This window comes from Eretmochelys imbricata, chromosome 2 (genome assembly GCF_965152235.1).
Source record: "Eretmochelys imbricata isolate rEreImb1 chromosome 2, rEreImb1.hap1, whole genome shotgun sequence".
Taxonomy (NCBI): domain Eukaryota; kingdom Metazoa; phylum Chordata; order Testudines; family Cheloniidae; genus Eretmochelys; species Eretmochelys imbricata.
The window spans coordinates 167157016-167174812 of NC_135573.1; the positions used below are offsets into that span (position 1 = coordinate 167157016).

At 43.3% G+C, this 17797-nt stretch overlaps 1 protein-coding gene across 13 annotated transcripts in view; it reads right to left on the reverse strand.

Annotated features, from left to right (window-relative positions):
• IKZF1 (IKAROS family zinc finger 1) overlaps nt 1–17797 on the reverse strand; it is a 94638-nt gene that overhangs the window by 31265 nt on the left and 45576 nt on the right. The gene's annotated exons all lie outside the window — the stretch shown is intronic.

A 17797-nucleotide genomic window follows, 5' to 3' on the forward strand; every position in this document is an offset into this window, starting at 1 on the left:
TTCAGAGTACTTTAATTACTGAAAATAGCCATGGAGGTATAGCGTATCAATGTACTCAACAGGAGCCTGGATGTGTTAGAGCAGGAATGGGGAAGAAAACGAGTGGAAAGGGAGAGTGTTTAACATGAGGGGATGCGGAAAGGAAATTAGTTTAAACGTATTAAAGCAGATTTTTTTAATTGTGATCAATGGCATGGGTGTCAGTTTTAAAGTTTTGTCTGAAGCTTTATACTTGGATTGGATTAAATATCAACATTTTCTGTTTCAGTTGGAAGATGAGCCTTGTATGGTCTCCTTCCCTTCTACAGAGGTATTTCTAGTGTCACATCATCTTGTGATGTCACATCATCTGAGCAGGGAGCAGGATTTGTATTTCAGATTTATTGATGCAACAATAAATATTTGATGCTTTATGTTTTCCAGACAACAAAATATGAATTGCCCAGTATTGTACAGATAACCTAACCCAGGCACACTATATGATATATTATTATTATGAAAACCTAGCCCTTCTAACCCAGTCAAACCATTATTCTTTTAATTAATATGCTTAAATTTGGTTAGAGATGACCTTTTAAGCTCCTATACAGGTTGGGCCTGATTCAACACAGTGATACTTCATTTTTACTCTAATGTAATGCCACTGAATTACACCAGCAAAACTCTGGATTAATGTGGTGGTGAATTAGGCTCCAGATACATAAGAGGTTAAATCAGAATCCACTTTCACTGTGATGAATGCATATATTGCACCAATGTGACTGAACTTCCAAGTCCCCCAAGAATGATGTGATAAATGCCAAAAGACAATTGCAGGAAAGGCAACTGAAAGGTAAAAGAGGATCTTGCAGATTTTAAGAGACCATGATATTAAGAGAACCATCTATCCAATGTACATCTCCCACAATCCCCAGCTTCCTCACATGGTTCCTCACGGGTCCAAAGCACCTCTGTCTCCTAGCCACATACCAAATCCTTCATCTTCCTACGCCCGACTATTTCCACAATACTGGTATGTAATATCAACCTGCAGCACGTTGGAAACTGCAGATATAAGGACAGACAGCAAATTGAGTTTAATATCAAAGTATATGAGCAGGGCTAATGTAATGATTATTCTATTACTTTTCACATGTGTTTCAACAAAACCTCAATTTTTAAACTGAAATGATGCTGCTGCAAGATTTCCAGTCTGCTGCACAAGAGTGCTGCAGAAATCTAAGAAGCTAGTGGCAGAAGTTACAGGCCCAGCTTTCCGCACAGTACACAGGGGACTTGGTACGAGCAAAATGTAACTACAGCATAGCAAGTATTAAGGGAAGACAGAGGGATTTTCAGATGATAGAGGTCAGATTTGTGTTTCTCTCTGTGTGTGTACAGAATGCTGTTCAGGATTCTTGTTGGTTTGGAGGAGGAAATCAGGGCTTTTGCTACACAGAGACTGTTTCATACTGTTATGGTGAAGGGGTGGCTGGTGGAGAGGTTGGGTTATTTTTGGCCCTTTGAGAAAAGGATTTGGGACCTGACCCTCAAAGGTATTTAGGTGCCCCATGATCCCCTGGGAGGAGCTGGACAACATGGAGTGAGAAATGAGGGGTTTTGTCATGAATGAAGATTTGACATCTGGGAAGAAGTGGGAGAGAGACCACAATGGGTTGCTTGGGAAACAGGAGGCTCTTAATAGCTGATAGAGGATTCGGCAGTTGAGTCGGGTGTTCGGAACTTTGTCACAGGAAGGGAAAGGAAACACCCACACTCTCCTCTTTTGTTTTCTTCTCTCCTCCTTTTCCCCCTCTCAAGCCACAAGCCATGAAGCTGCAGAATCCGAGCAGACACAGTGCCTCAGTTTGAAGCATCCTTACTGTGCAAGCTGCTTGTTGTAAGGAATCGACTTAGAAATCTTGACTCACTATTCATGGGATGCAGTATAATTTAATAGGTGGAAATCTGAGGCAAAAAGAGTTCTCACTGAGCAATGAAAAGCCTTTGCTGAAATATAGTCAGGCAAGATCAACAGGCCATTTGTCAGAGAACTTAACTAACTTCTGGTGAAACAGTAAATCCTGCTGTTTACAGACTATGACTGTCTCGATCCAGTAAATGTCTGTTTTACATGCTGGATTATAGTTTCTAGTCTAGCTCTGAAATCCCTTTATGCAACCCACATATAAAGAAAGCTACATTTTTTTGCTGGGAGAAGGAACTGCCTTTTTATATGCTATCCTCTCCCTGGGTGTCTGTGCATCAGTTCTTAGAATGGCTTGACTCTAGCCTAAAGACACAAGGCAAAATTTTCAAGAGCCCCATGTGACTTAGGGATCTAGGAGCCTAAGACTCATTGAAAGTCAAAGGGTCTTACGGGCCATTCTTTCAAAACTATTTAGGAGAGTAAGGTGGGAATTATTCAATGGGAATTAGGCACCTATCTGCATCTTTAAGTGCCTAAATAGATTTGAAAATCTGGCCCTAAGTATTTGTCACTTTTGAAAATGGGACTAAGAGTATGTCTACACTACAAAATTAGGTCGAATTTATAGAAATCGTTTTTTTAGAAATCGGTTTTATATATACGAGTGTGTGTGTCCCCACAGAAAATGCTCTAAGTGCATTGAGTGCATTAACTCGGCGGAGCGCTTCCACAGTACCAAGGCAAGCGTTGACTTCCGGAGTATTGCACTGTGGGTAGCTATCCCACAGTTCCCGCCGTCTCCGCTGCCCATTGGAATTCTGGGTTGAGATCCCAATGCCTGATGGGGCTAAAACATTGTTGCGGGTGGTTCTGGGTACATATCGTCAGGCCCCCTTCCCTCCCTCCCTCTGTGAAAGCAGCAGCAGACAATCATTTCACGCCTTTTTTCCTGAGTTACCTGTGCAGACGCCATACCACGGCAAGCATGGAGCCCGCTCAGCTCACTGTCACCGTATGTCTTCTGGGTGCTGGCAGACGTGGTACTGCATTGCTATACAACAGCAGCAACCCATTGCCTTGTGGCAGCAGACTGTGCAATAGGACTGGTAGCCGTCATCGTCATGTCCGAGGTGCTCCTGGTCGCCTCTGTGAGGTCGATCAGGAGCGCCTGGGCAGACATGGGCTCAGGGACTAAATTTGGAGTGACTTGATCAGGTCATTCTCTTTAGTCCTGCAGTCAGTCCTATTGAACCATCTCATGGTGAGCAGGCAGGTGATATGGATTGCTAGCAGTACTATTGCATCATCTTCTGCCGGGCAGGCAAGAGATGAGGATGGCTAGCAATCCTATTGTACCATCTTCTGCCAAGCAGCCATGAGATGTGGATGGCATGCAGTCCTTCTGCACCGTCTGCTGCCAGCCAAAGATGTAGAAGATAGATGGAGTGGATCAAAACAAGAAATAGACCAGATTTGTTCTGTACTCATTTGCAAACCCTCCCTCCCCCTCCCCCCCCCCCCCCCCCGTCTAGGGGACTCATTCCTCTAGGTCACACTGCAGTCACTCACAGAGAAGGTGCAGCGAGGTAAATCTAGCCATGTATCAATCAGAGGCCAGACTAACCTCCTTGTTCCAATAAGAACAATAACTTAGGTGCACCATTTCTTATTGGAATCCTCCGTGAAGTCCTGCCTGAAATACTCCTTGATGTAAAGCCACCCCCTTTTTTGATTTTAACTCCCTGTAAGCCAACCTTGTAAGCCGTGTCTTCAGTCGCCCCTCCCTGCGTCAGAGCAACGGCAAACAATCGTGCATCTGAGTTGAGAGTGCTGTCCAGAGCAGTCACAATGGAGCACTCTGGGATAGCTCCCGGAGGCCAATACCGTCGAATTGTGTCCACAGTACCCCAAATTTGACCGGCAAGGCCGATTTAAGCGCTAATCCACTTGTCGGGGTGGAGTAAGGAAATCGATTTTAAGAGCCCTTTAAGTCGAAATAAAGGGCTTCATCGTGTGGATGGGTGCAGGTTTACATCGATTTAATGCTGCTAAATTCAACCTAAAGTCCTAGTGTAGACCAGGGCTAAACCTCCTAAATCACTTAAGTGCTTTTGAAAATGTTACCCTTATTCTCTTCAGCTGGGATTTTCCAAGGAGTTTATGATGGCAGGGCTAGATTTGCAATGGTATTTAAGTGCCTAAAGATGCAAAGAGATGCCTAGTGAGATACTCAAAAGCACCTAAGCAAATTAGGTGCCCAAGTCACACTGATTTCAATAGGACTTAAGGGTTTACCTTGCTGAGGCACTTTTGAAAATCCCACTAGGGAATCTTCATTTTGTGATACTTAAGGGTATTTGTGCACTGCAATTAAAACCCCACGGCTGGCCTGTGCCAGCTGACTCAAGCTCGCGGAGCTCAGGATCAGGCATTGTTTAACAGCGGTGCAGATGTTTGGGCTCAGGCTACAGCCCAGATTCTAAGACCCTCCCACCTCGCAGCATCCTAGAAGTCAATAGCAAAGGAAAGGTCCTTTTGAGTGTTTGGGTTATTTTTTGTGTGTGCAAATTTTGTTTTAATTTGATATTTTAAGGGAAGTTGGAAGTATTCTGCTGCTATCAATTGATGTTTTAATGATGGATTTAAAATACAGCAAGATTTTTGCATGAAGGATACTATAACTGTGGAAGCAGAAGATGGATAAAGCTACAACAGGAGCAAATTGATTTGAATACTGGATTTAAAATGTTGTGCTGAAGAGAATAATATCTTTAATACCATCCTTGCTAGGAAATTACAGACAATACTGCTGAAGAAGACAGGAACAGATTATTATTTATTATTTAAAAAATGAACAAGAAAATCAATCCAAGTTTTGAGACAACACATGGAGCGAGACTTTGCTCTCATTCACCCTGGTAAAAGTCTGCCTAAATATAATACTTTCAGTAATTCACATTATTTTATTTTACGAAGATTTTCAAATAAAATCAGAGGTGGTGGGGTTTTTGTTTTGTTTTTTAAAGTGGGGAGGGGTTTTGACTCAGATTGTGATGCTAATTATCCAGCTGAAGTCACAGTCACTTAGTCTGTGACATCACAACGAGTTGCTGTGGAAACAATTTTGCTGTCACAAAGAGGAGCAGTGCTACCGGTGAGGAAGAAGCAGCTGGGTTTATGAATGCCTCCGAAATATCCTTAGTATAACAGACCAAAGGGAGGAAACAATTCACAGAAATACAAGACATACAGGCGAGGCGTTTATCCACAGAATGATTTTCAAAGACGCAAAATTCATGGGCTGGCTTGTAAAATAATGAATGAAGTTTATTCTCTAGTTTGACTTTTTTATTAATAACTCTTTCCCAACCCCCCCCCCCCCCATGCCTTTTTAAAGCTTTCTCCATGGAGCTCTGAAATATCTTTTAAAAGGTCTGGGCAGAAGTTAATAACGATAATAATGAGGTTAATAACAATAAGTAATAATAGCTTCAGTCATTCACTTCAAGGAGAAAGTAAAGAAATGTGTGAGTTTCCTTATCTGGATCATTTTTTTTTATGGGGTTGGTCCAGGTTACCAGTTCAAGGGACACAATATGGCCTTGCTAGACTTATCCCAAACTGACTGATTCTTGAATTCCAGAAAAAAGGAGATGAGGCCAAATTGTTTTAAAAGTAGCCTGTGATTTTGCACGTGCAGTTATTGCACTTGCATGTACAAGTACCAACTGGCACATGCATATGTGATACTTACATGTGTGAAGTGCTTAATTTTTAATGAACAAGGTGCCAGGGCTCAAGCAATTTTTTTACTTTCATAACTGATGCAGCAAGCCCAGAGGTGCCAGGGCTATGAACTGCCAAGCCTAGAGGTGCCGGGGCTCAGCCTTGGCAAGTTCTGGCACAAATTAAGCACTGCATGTGTGAAATAATAATAATAAAAAAAACTAGATGCCATTTAAGGTTGACTAAACATTTGGACCTTGAAATACACTATTCACATGGATAAAAGAACTATTTTTAAAAAAGCTTCCCAACCCCCTAAACGACCTGGCTACAAACCAACCTGAACAAATTCCAGTACAGCACTTTCATCAGAAAAGGATTCAACCTGTTAAAAGAATTCAGTGTGCCAAGGAACAGCAGAACCAGTAAGACAAATATAAGCTAACTCCTGAAACAGATGAGTAAACCTAGTGACAGAATAGGCCGACTTCCCTTCACAACCACTTGTTTGTGAGTCATTTACTGTAACACAAATTCCAAAATGGCAAAGAAGAGACTGTGGATGAAACTGCAGGTACTTCATAATAATTGGGCAGCTGCTCAGAATCATCCACTTCTCAGATGGATTTTAAAAGGAAAAAGGAAAAAAAGAAGAAGGGTTATCACTAAGATCCACCAGTGCCTTGAGGCCCCCTGCAACTGCAGCAAACTGGGCATGTGGGATAAGGAGGATTCCTGATGCATCCTTCTGAAGTAAACTCAACCACTCCCTCTACTCAAGGTTCCTAGACAATCAGCCTTTGGAATCAACTTGTTCCCTACCCCAATTTTGGCTTTTACTCAAATATACATGATTCCAGACACACAGGAGCCTTCAGATAAGCTATCTCCCACAGGACAACCACTCTGGTGAGCTCCACCCATCTGGTGATCTGAGGCTGCCATTTCCTTCCACTGCAAATGCAAAACCTGAGTTAGAGTTCACAGAAGCAGCACATCAGTATGACAGTTGATGAGCAAAATACCCCTGCTTCCATATTCTCTTACTGAAGGAATAAAGTTGCCCTTTGCTTATTGTGTCATGCAAACAGATTGGCATTTTCTTGTGGAACTGTAAGTACAACACGCAAGTCAGTGCACAGTGAATGCAAGTGAGTGGACATAAAAAGCCACTCCTTTCTGTATGTCCACAAAAGGGGTTTCTATTTCTCCAGGCCTGTGGGGATTTATGCACAGCCTCCTATTAACGTCCGATTATCCAAGAAATCCCCACCACACCAAGAAGAGAAAGCACCAAAGAATTCTGTTGCAGCAATGCAGGTGATCTGGTAAAGTCCAACAAAAGCAGATGGGGGCTAGGGAGTGGGAAACTATTTTGGACGTAGAACAATGATCAGATCTAAGGTCCCAATTCAAAAAGGTACTTAGGCATGTGAGTATTCCTATTTAAATCTATTAAACATGCATCCAGCTTTCAGCATGTGAAGTACCTTGCTGAAGCAGGGCCTAACTAGTTAGGTTCTAGAGGGCTTTATAATCAGTTCAATGGGCCTGATCTAAACTAGAAGGGTGTTTGAATCCAAGCAGTTTATCTGGCCCATCTCTGTTAACTAGCTGCCTGTTTGGTGTTCACCTGAAGTATCAATAAAATTATGCATTGTGGAAGGAAGAAAAGTTTTATCAGACAGAGACATTGATCAAGTGCCAAGTGCCACTTATAGGTGCTAACAACCTGAGATTTGTAAGAGACAAGGTGGATGATATATCATCTTTATTGGACCAACTTCTGCTGGTGAGACAGACAAGCTTTCGAGCTTACACAGAGCTCTTCTTCAAGTCTGGGAAAGGTACTCAGAGTGTCACAGCTAAACACAAGATTGAACAGATGGTTTAGCATAAGTAGTTAGCACACATTCTAAGAGACCATTCAAGGTGAGCTTTCTAAGGCTTGGTCTACACCGGTGGCTCTCAACCTTTCTAAACTACGGTACCCTTTTCAGGACTCTGATTTGTCTTGCGTACTCCCAACTTTCACCTCACTTAAGTACTACTTGCTTATATAATCAGACATCAAAATACAAAAGGGTCACAAGATACTACTACTGAAAAATTGCTTACTTTCTCATTTTTGGCATCTAATTATAAAATAAACCAATTGGACTATAAATATTGTACTTACATTTCAGTGTAGAGTACATGCAGCAGTATAAGCAGTCATTGTCTGTATGAAGCTTTAGTTTGTACTGACTTTACTAATGCTTTTTATGTAAGCTTTTGTAAAACTAGGCAAGTATCTAGATGAGTTGATGGATGCTCTGGTGTCCCCAACACATACCCGTGGCTGAGAACCACTGGTCTACACTACAGAGTTAGGCTGATGCTAGGCAGCTTACATGGACCTAATTGTGCCAGCGTCTATGCAAGAATGCTGCTTCTGCATTCAAGTAAGTGGTCCGCTATGCCGACACAATACCTCCACACGAGGCACAGTACTAGTGTCAGTGTAGTAGACACTGTGTAACTTTCGATCGGCATGTTGGCTGTCAGCCCCAGATGACAGGCTCAAAACTGCCCTCCCCCGCCCCGGTGCTGACAATTGGGGTGGGGCAGCTGTGAGCCCCACACATACAGCCCCATACATACCACTGTCAGGTTCAGGGCAGCGGCTGGGCTCCAGTTAATAGTGGCTCACAATGCCCCACTTCAGTGGATGGAAGTGCTCCAGGTGAGGATGTGCATTGCTGACAGAAGGAGCATAGTGTGGGCATGAACCACCGCTTTAATTACTGTGGTGGCTATGTGTCAACTTAACTTAAATCAACTTAATTGTGTACTATAGACATGCCCTAAGACTGGTAGCAAAGGCTCATGCTTTTAGTACAGGAACTCCAGGTTTGATTCTCCCTAACAGTGACCCACCCAGGGGCACACTGTTGCACAAATGCAGTGCCTTGCCTCCTCTGTTTCTACCTGAATTTATTTTGCAGGCACATTAAAGAATAAGAAAATAACACCAGGGCATTTGGGGGGAATTTTTAAATAATGGAAGTCACAATATATAATAAAGGTTATATGAAATCATTGTCAGATATGAAAATATTCACAGTGGACATAGGCGCATCTGTGTGTATGCATACAGTTAAGGGGCAAAGAATTTATAGATACAGAACTTCCTGGCTTTTGTTGTACCAACAGTTTTCCAAAAGAAGCAGAACTTGATACATATCATAATTTAAGAGCTTGTCTAAACTTGAAATGCTACCGCAACACAGCAGCCGTAGCACTTCAGTGTACACACTATCGATGCTGAAAGGAGGGGTTCTCCTGCGAGTGGACGTAATCCACCTGCCTGACAGGTGCTAGCTAGGTTGACAGAAGAACTCGTCTGTTGACCTAGCACTGTCTACACCAGGGGTTAGGTCGAATTAACTCCATTGCTCAAGGGGTTGGACTGAGCAACATAGTGGGTCGACCTAACTTTTTGCTGCAGACCACACCTAACGCCAATAATGACCTCTCCTGATAGGAGAGACATCCACTATCTCTCAAATCCTTCCTCCAAGGACACTTCAGGGAAACTTATCAGTGTTGATCTGCACTCTAGGATGTGCTGTTTTTAAACACAAACAAGAACAACAACAAAATCTACTGCCTTGCTGTGTGTGGATTCCACTTTCTGATTTGGAGTGTGGCAACACCAGAGAATTTTAAGATGAGAGTTTTGCAATCACAAAGAGAGCACTTAGTATTGCAATAAAAGGGCTGACTGGTGCGGAACCAGTCTTTGAAGAGGGCAGGTTCACTGAGGTAAGGAATTAACAGTGGGGCCTAAAGAAAACTACCAGGCTGGAGAGACAGGTGTGTTCATAAACGAAGCATTGTAGTTATATGTGTAAAAGCTCAGTGCTGAGTTACCAGAAGAGACCACACTGGAGAGATTCCTAGCCAAAGGAAGGGCACAATGAGGTGGGGATCCAGGAACCCAGACAGTGGAATAAGGCTACAGACTGGTGGTCAGGTATATATAAGTGATGTGTAGTTAGGGGAGAGCATTTAAGCCCACTGAAAAACCCTCTGTGAAATCCCTGTACATGCTGGATACATCAAGAATGATCATTTATAAGACTAATATGGTTTAGGTGGAAAGAGATGTATTAATTAAAGACACTGTATTAACTACCCCCTGCAAAAAGAAGGTAAAATTTTTCAATGCTCAAACTCGATGAACAATTTACATGTCTTGAGTGACTTCTATGGAAGGATGCAGATTTACATCAGCTCCTAAATGCAACTGATCTGTTTCAGTACTAGTTTGCATATTTAAAGTGATATAACCTCACTATGAAGCAGACTCCTTTTCCTCCTCTGGTGGCAGAACAGCAGCATGGCATAGAACTATTACCAGGGGTTCTTCCGCTGTCATGGTGACACATTGTACTGTATGTTAAGAGACCGCTGAGGTCTTAAAGGTTGGTAGGCCTAAAATGAGATCTACCAGCTGTGTTCTGGTTTGTGGGTGTGTCTGTACAAATCCCATCATCCCTCTGCGCTGCCTGTGTGTTCTGCTCTTGAGAATAGGTCAAACCTTGAAATAGACAAGAATCTTGCCACCCCATCTCTTGTAGACAGGTCACTGAAAAGAGAAATTGATTTTTTATAATGTTCCAGGCCTTATTTTATGGAAACGATAGATTTTTTTCCTCCCTCTTTCCTAGGGTTAGATCAATTGGGAAAATAATTCTGAGTTAGGTTAAGTTTCAGGCCTATGAGGATTTGTCTACGGTGAAAAAAAATCCAACCCACAGTAGCAAATCTCAGATCCCGGGTCAACTGATTTGGGTTTGTGCTACAGTGCTGAAAATAGCCATGCGGAAAGTTCCTGCTCAGGCTGGAGATGTACTCAGCCAAGGGGGATGCATCTCAGAGCCTGACTCAGTTGACCCAGGCTCTGAGACTTGCTGCTATGGGTTTAGTGTGTTTTTGCAGCGTAGACAGGCCCTTAGTCATGACAGTATCCCTTTGCCTTGTTAGACACTTTTGTCTGACTCTTTTGATGCGTTTTCTTCTCAGATGTTAGAGCCAATAGCAGCCAACTGTTGTGATGAGATCTAAATCTTTGGGAAGGACACCTAAAACTATTACACTGAAAACTTGTGTCAGCTTTTTGGATCTCACTGATGGAGATAGCCCTTGAAGCAAGTCTCTTTACAAAATGATTCCTTCCCCCTTGTGTATTGCAGCCAATCTGTTGCTAGCGTGGGGATCGTATATCTGGTATTATGGACAAGGAAAATGTCCAGTATGTGCTAAAAATAATTGGGTGTTCCGAACAGTGATGGGAGAACCTCAAAGGACTAACAGGTTTGGACCAAGCTGGAAACATCTTACTTAGCCTACATTTATCCCAACCTTTTAAAGTCTCTTTTTTTATCTGACTTTCCCGTCCCCTTTTCCACATCCTCAACTTCTTTATCCTCATCCAAGGGAAAAAACAAATCCTTCTTCCTTCCCCTGGACACAGTCAGATCCCAACTATTATTGGGACTGGGTGGGAGGAAGTCTCTGAAGTAATTTTCTCTTCTGTGCTGCATCCAACAGCTCTAACCAAATGTTGCCTGTTGCAGCTTTCCTAAGGTCTGAGATACCTCAGAACACAATGCTAAGACAAACCCAGAATTTGTGGGAGTTTAAGATAACAGCTGATACAGCGGAGATTGTGAGAACTCGTGTAACCCCCAGTGACTCACAATCAATTTAAAAAAAGACAGAAGTTCAGAAATGCCACCCACCTGCCTCAACGGCTGGGGGAACTTAATGAGGCCAGTGGTGAAAGGGGACAGTCCCAGCAGTGAAGGAGGGAGACACTTGCTCAGGGATGCCCAGTAGCTCCTCCACTCTCTGGCAGTCTCTGGCACCCATTGGCAGTTGAGGGGGAGTGGTGTTGAGTGTCATTATTCCTCAGCTCCCAGGATTCACCTGGAGCTGGAACAGGTGGTGCCTCTTTTGGCTCTGTTCCAGCATCCCCACCCAACCCACCTGAACTAGGAATGGGAACCCGGTCTGAAAGATGCTGTGTGTCTAACCGATCTCCTGTTTAGGGGGCAGAAGGGAATTTTTTCTTCAATGGGCCAACTGGCAGAGGACTGGGGAGTTTTTCACCTTTCTTGCAGCACCTTCAAGCCACTGTGGGTTAAGTAGGAATGTGCTTGGTACCTAGCTGAGGTGGTAATTCACCACAACTTGCAGCCAGCTTCCAGTGTGAGAATCAGATAAAAGACATTGAATTATGGTGATGGGCCTTCATTTCATAGAATAGGGTGATACCTTGTGGACCTCATGGGCTGAGGTCCTCACCCTTCTATACCTTCTTTCCCCCTTGCGGGGGGTGGTGGTGGTAGGACTCAGAACAAGGACAGTCCTGGTGGGGAGGCTGAGGACAGCCCACCCCAAGTTATGGATTATATGGTAGGAGCCCTATAAACCCCACATTGGAACCACTTAAGTACCTGCTATAGGGTAATACCGGTGATGGGCAGGGAGCGCTTCTCCCCTGGGTTTAAGTTTAATAAAACTTGCAGCTTGCCACTTAAAATCCACCCATGTGTCTATCCTCATTTCACCACTGTGTCCACATCAAAGGCGGTTCTTGAACTGCAGGGGACATTACACTGAGTTGTAACAAAAAGGCAGAGGCACTTGCAGGTCAGTAACCACTTTAGGTGAGATGAACTGTTATGACCTAAACTGTGATTGACATAAAATAGCTTTGAGATTTGGGCCTATTCTAAATTTTCCTTCCATCTGTTAGCACTAAAGGTATGCTTTTAGAGGTATGTTTTTAGAATTTGTTGGCCACTTTTACTGAGCTGTGCTGTTAAGTAATGTCAATGTGCGATGTATTTTTTGTTGATTTAGCTAGTACAGTGCTGTCTTAGCACTGAATTTTGTTCCTTTTTTTCCAGGCCATAAGAAACTTTGTTTGGCACCATGGACCTCACATTTCTGTTAACAGGTTCACTGCTGCCTCACACATCAGGTATGCGATAAGACACTAGTGCATTGGAGAGTACAGCACCTATAGGAAAAAGCTGGTGCTCAAAGAAAACAGCTGTCAGTCGGGTGTCATACCAGACACCAGCGGGAAAGGAGTTTACCGTCAAATTGACCAAGCTGATGATTTGAAGTGACAATTTATAATTTGAGCTTTTTGAGCCTGATTCTGATTTCACAGACACCAGTTTGACTCCACTGACACCAACTCCTGATTTACACTGGTACAAGTGAGATCAGAATCAAGTCTTTGCAGCTGGTATAAAGTGGTGTAGCTCAACTGAGGTCTTCCCTGTAGTGCTGAACACCTACCCAATAGTGTGCATGGCAAGTGAAAGACAGATAGCATTGGCTCGGCCAAGCACAGTGAATGGTATTCCCCTTTCACTGATGCCAATGTCAATTAAGAGTAACTCAATTAAAGTCTGAGCTTTCGTGAGCTACAGCTCACTTCATCAGATGCATACCGTGGAAACTGCAGCAGACTTTATATATACACAGAGAATATGAAACAATACCTCCTCCCACCCCACTGTCCTGCTGGTAATAGCTTATCTAAAGTAATCTTCAGGTTAGGCCATTTCCAGCACAAATCCAGGTTTTCTCACCCTCCACCCCCCCCCACAAATTCACTCTCCTGCTGGTGATAGCCCATCCAAAGTGACAACTCTTTACACAATGTGCATGTTTCAGAGTATCACCAGCAGGAGAGTGAATTTGTGTGGGGGGGTGGAGGGTGAGAAAACCTGGATTTGTGCTGGAAATGGCCTAACCTGAAGATTACTTTAGATAAGCTATTACCAGCAGAACAGTGGGGTGGGAGGAGGTATTGTTTCATATTCTCTGTGTATATATAAAGTCTGCTGCAGTTTCCACGGTATGCATCTGATGAAGTGAGCTGTAGCTCACGAAAGCTCATGCTCAAATAAATTGGTTAGTCTCTAAGGTGCCACAAGTACTCCTTTTCTTTTTGCGAATACAGACTTACACGGCTGTTACTCTGAAACCTGTCAATTAAAGTCGGATCAGACCTAGTGTGGGCAATGTTGGTGCAAGCTTCCCTGTTCTGCGCTTCAAATGCACGTGAGTCATGACTTGCAACTTTCCAGCTAATCAATTCCTGAACTTCTCTTGAGCTATGACAGACAGTCACACTGAATTAGACCAAATAGTGCAGTGGTTTTATGATACAGAATAGGAGAATCGGAGGAGACAAAAACATTCATTCTCACTTTTGAGCTAAGGCCTCAATCCAACTCCCACTGAAGTTAATGAAAAGGATTATGTCTACTTCAAAGGAAGCTGGAGCGGGCCCTAAATAAGGTTCTGAATTCAGGGTTCTAGATGTCAAAGACTAGTGTGTAACCCACTGAAACTCAGTCCTGATTTAGAAACAGAAAAACATCAGCAGTACTTTCAGGCTGGGGAATGGACAAGAAGGATAGCCGTGCGCTCAGTAGTGACCACTCTAATTATGCAGCCAATTTTACTTTTAATAATCTCTAGAAAGGTAGCCGAGATCACACACTTATTTTATACAATAATTAACAAAACAATCATTATTTTCAGAGTGCCAGCATCTTAAATTCTAATGATTTTTATCTACACACAAGAGAGGTTAACTAAGGCACCACAGACCACTTTCTGCTGGCAGCAGTAAACAAATACCTCCAAGAAATCCCCAAAACAGAATCCATTTGATAAACTGGCCCTCATAAATACCACCCCATATTTAGTAGCTTCATAGATTTTAAGGCCAAAAGGAACCATTTATGATCTGGTCTGTCCTCCTCCATAACACAGGCCACAGAATTCCACCCAGTAAGTCCTGCATCAAGACCATAATTTCTGGTTGAGCCATAGTATCTTCTAGAAAGCCATTCAGTCTTGATTTAGAGGCTTCAAGTGATGGAAAATCTACTACAGCCCTAGGTAAGTTGTTCCAGTGGTTAATTACCATCTCTATTAAAAATGTGCACCTTATTTCTAGTCTGAATTTGTCTAACTTCAGCTTTCGCTCCTTTGTTCAAGCCTAATAAATTGCTTTTTATTTGCTCACCTACCCCTAGAAGAAAACATTTTAAAAAGTGATTCATGATTTTGGGTGCCTCCATCTCTGGGTGCTCATTCTTGAGACCCTTTTACAGGTCCTGATTTTCCAAAAGTGCTGAGCACTCATTCTCTGAAAAGCAGGCCCTTTTAAGGTATCTCAAGTTCAGCATCGAAAAATGAACACCAAAAATCACCAGTTACTTTTGAAAATTGTGGCCATGCCCTTTTTATATGCGTGCATGTGCACGCATGCATTCTGGTAGCTTCTCACACATGTTTTGTCTATCCTAACATATAGATAGGCCTGTGGAGAGCTAAACTATATTCTGAGACAAGTATCCCTGACTTCTGCAGCAGACTAAAACTTCTACAGCAGTTTCTGAAGCAGTTTCATTCCACATTCAAAACTGGAGAGTGTTTAATGAATTAAATATGAAAATGAGTAATCCAGTCAGCACAGCAGCCCTTGCGTTATTGACTCAGTCTTAATTTCAATTTTTCTTATGCTTGTTTTTAACATGTTGCCAATTTTTGGACTGACAACACAGAGGGGACTGCAGAATAGATGGTGAGACACAGGTGAGTAGAGAAAGCACCCAGGCTTTAACCCCCACAATGTATACACTACACTGCTCTCTAATGCCCAAGCACTGCCTCCCATGTCTACACTGCTGTTTTTAAGCAGTGCAGTGTCCTGCTGCCTCCCTGCTGCCAGAGACTTCCCCCTCCTCCTCCTCCTCCCTCCCCCCCCCAGCAATGAAAGGCTCTAGCAGGGAGATGCAATGGGGAAAGGCTCCAGCAATGGGGACGCTGCAGGGAGAGGCTCCAGGAAAGGCTTTCCCCACTGCCTTCCCCACTAACTGAGCCTTTCACTGTGCTGTGTAGCTACACATGCAGTGCCGGTACTCTACATGCCGCTGTAGGTGTAGACATAGTCATAGAAGTTGTCAGGGGATAAGCTGGAGGTTTTGTCAGCTGGGTAGTGGTTAGTTGGTGTTTTTGGCATCTGGGGAGGAGCGGAAGGTATCTTGGGGCTGTGGGATATACACATTAGATGGGTTGTTCTGCTAATATGATCAGCAGAGAAACAGTTAACATTATTAACAGGTATTGTCCTCTTTAGGTTTCAGAGTCCACAACCAGAGCTTTTTCAGACATTGCTTCCAATTTTGCAGCTGTAGGCGCCCCTGTCTGGTCATGCTCCATTGCTGAATAGCATGGAGTACAAGCTGCTTTGTGGTGACTGAAGGTACAATTTTTTAAACACATCATTGACACAGTGGGACTTGGGTGCTTTTGAAAATCTCACCCTGAGAACGCCATGAGACTTGAGTCCCCTAAGGAATCAGGATCTCTATTCTTCCACCTCAGCCATAGCTGAGGCATATCACAGCTTCCCCCTTGTCGGGTTTAACAGGAAACCTACAGCTACTGTTCCTCTAACTGCTCCCACAAACACACAGCAGTCTGGACATGTTACCTATTTCCTCCCATGCCACACTTGTATGTCTCCTTAGCTGCTCCCTTCCCTCCTGTGAATCATGGAACAGATGTTTGGAGAAAGTCCTACACGGGTTCTCAGGCCTCGTATCCAGGCAGCCCAGTTCAAAGGCTTCAGAAGGCCCCCATGTAAAATATGTGCTTATAGCAACCCTGAAAATGCCTTTCTGAAGTGGATGGGGGCAGTACACATCTCTCAGGACAAGTGTTTCTGGCTTTCTGCAATCTCAGGAAGACCACACTGCACCATTTACATTTACCACCCCTTTAAAGGGTTCGCTTCACAAACATGAGGCCTAGATCTGTACTCTTATCTTTAGGAGAAAAGCAAAGCCCAGATTCCGCAGCAAACTCTGTGGCTGAGGAACCACTTAACGCAGAGGCCCCAGGTCACAGCGAGACCTAGAAAGTGGCAATGTTCCTTACACTATAGTACAAGAGTTGCAAACATTGTTGCGGAGGGGTCTCACAGCTGCCTGGCAAGTTAAGAAGGACTGAATGTGTCAGATACTTACTGCAGCTAGTTTAGTCTTTACTTTGGGTCTAGGCCAATACAGCTTTAATGGAATGGGGCAGATCCTCAGCTGCTTAAATCATCAAAGCTTCACTGAAGACAATGGAACCACAGTAATTCACACCAGCTGAGGATCTGCCCTAATGTCTTCTTCACCGTCAGACAATACTGAAACAAATACATTAAAAGCTGCCATCACAAACCCCTGCTCCAGAACCTCTAGGCTTGAACCTCCCCTGCTTATGGGTCTCTTTCTCTCCACTGCCCCACCCTTCAGCTCCACACTCCAGGAGGTGAAACCGAATACAAGCAATTGTGACTCTGCAGTTTGTGTGTCATATTGTAACTGGGTTTCCACATCCTCCTCGCACTGTTGTAAAAGCACTCGAAGAGGAAGAAGTGCAAAATAATGAAATATAGGAATGCAGGAAAAGAGGAAGCAGCAGAGACACAGCAGCCCAACCGAAATGCTAAGAATTATGGAGAAGTGACAGAAAGGGAAGCACAGACCAGGAATTGCACTCGGTGGCTTAGCAAAAAAATAACAAAAACAATTTAAAAAAAATAAGCTTGGCTTTTCTGCCTCTAAATCAACCTTTTAAATTAAGACTCCTGTTTGGCTTTCTCTGGCTTTATTTTTTTCATCGTAAGACAGTTACCGAATTGTGAAAATTCTGCACACAGATGGAATTGCCCCCAAAATAGGTGTTGATATAATGGGGCATTGTAAAAATCTTCAAATGAGGGGGAAGAACAATTTGAGGAGGGCATAACAAGAAGGAATAGAGAGAAACTCAAAAGAAAATAGCTCAGAATGTCTAGTTTAAATTTTTCCAAGGGTGAGAAGGGTCGATTAGACAATGGGTTCCTTTGCTGGAGGTGGCCATTGAGGAGATGGAGCAGAGGGGTTTAGGAGACGAGATTAAACACTGGCAAGGATTGGCCTATTGGGCAATCATGTACGAGTGCCAGCGGGTGGAGCAGACAACTTAGGAAGTCCTTCCAATGAGATAATGTACAATTCTGTCCCACTACTTCAGAATGAA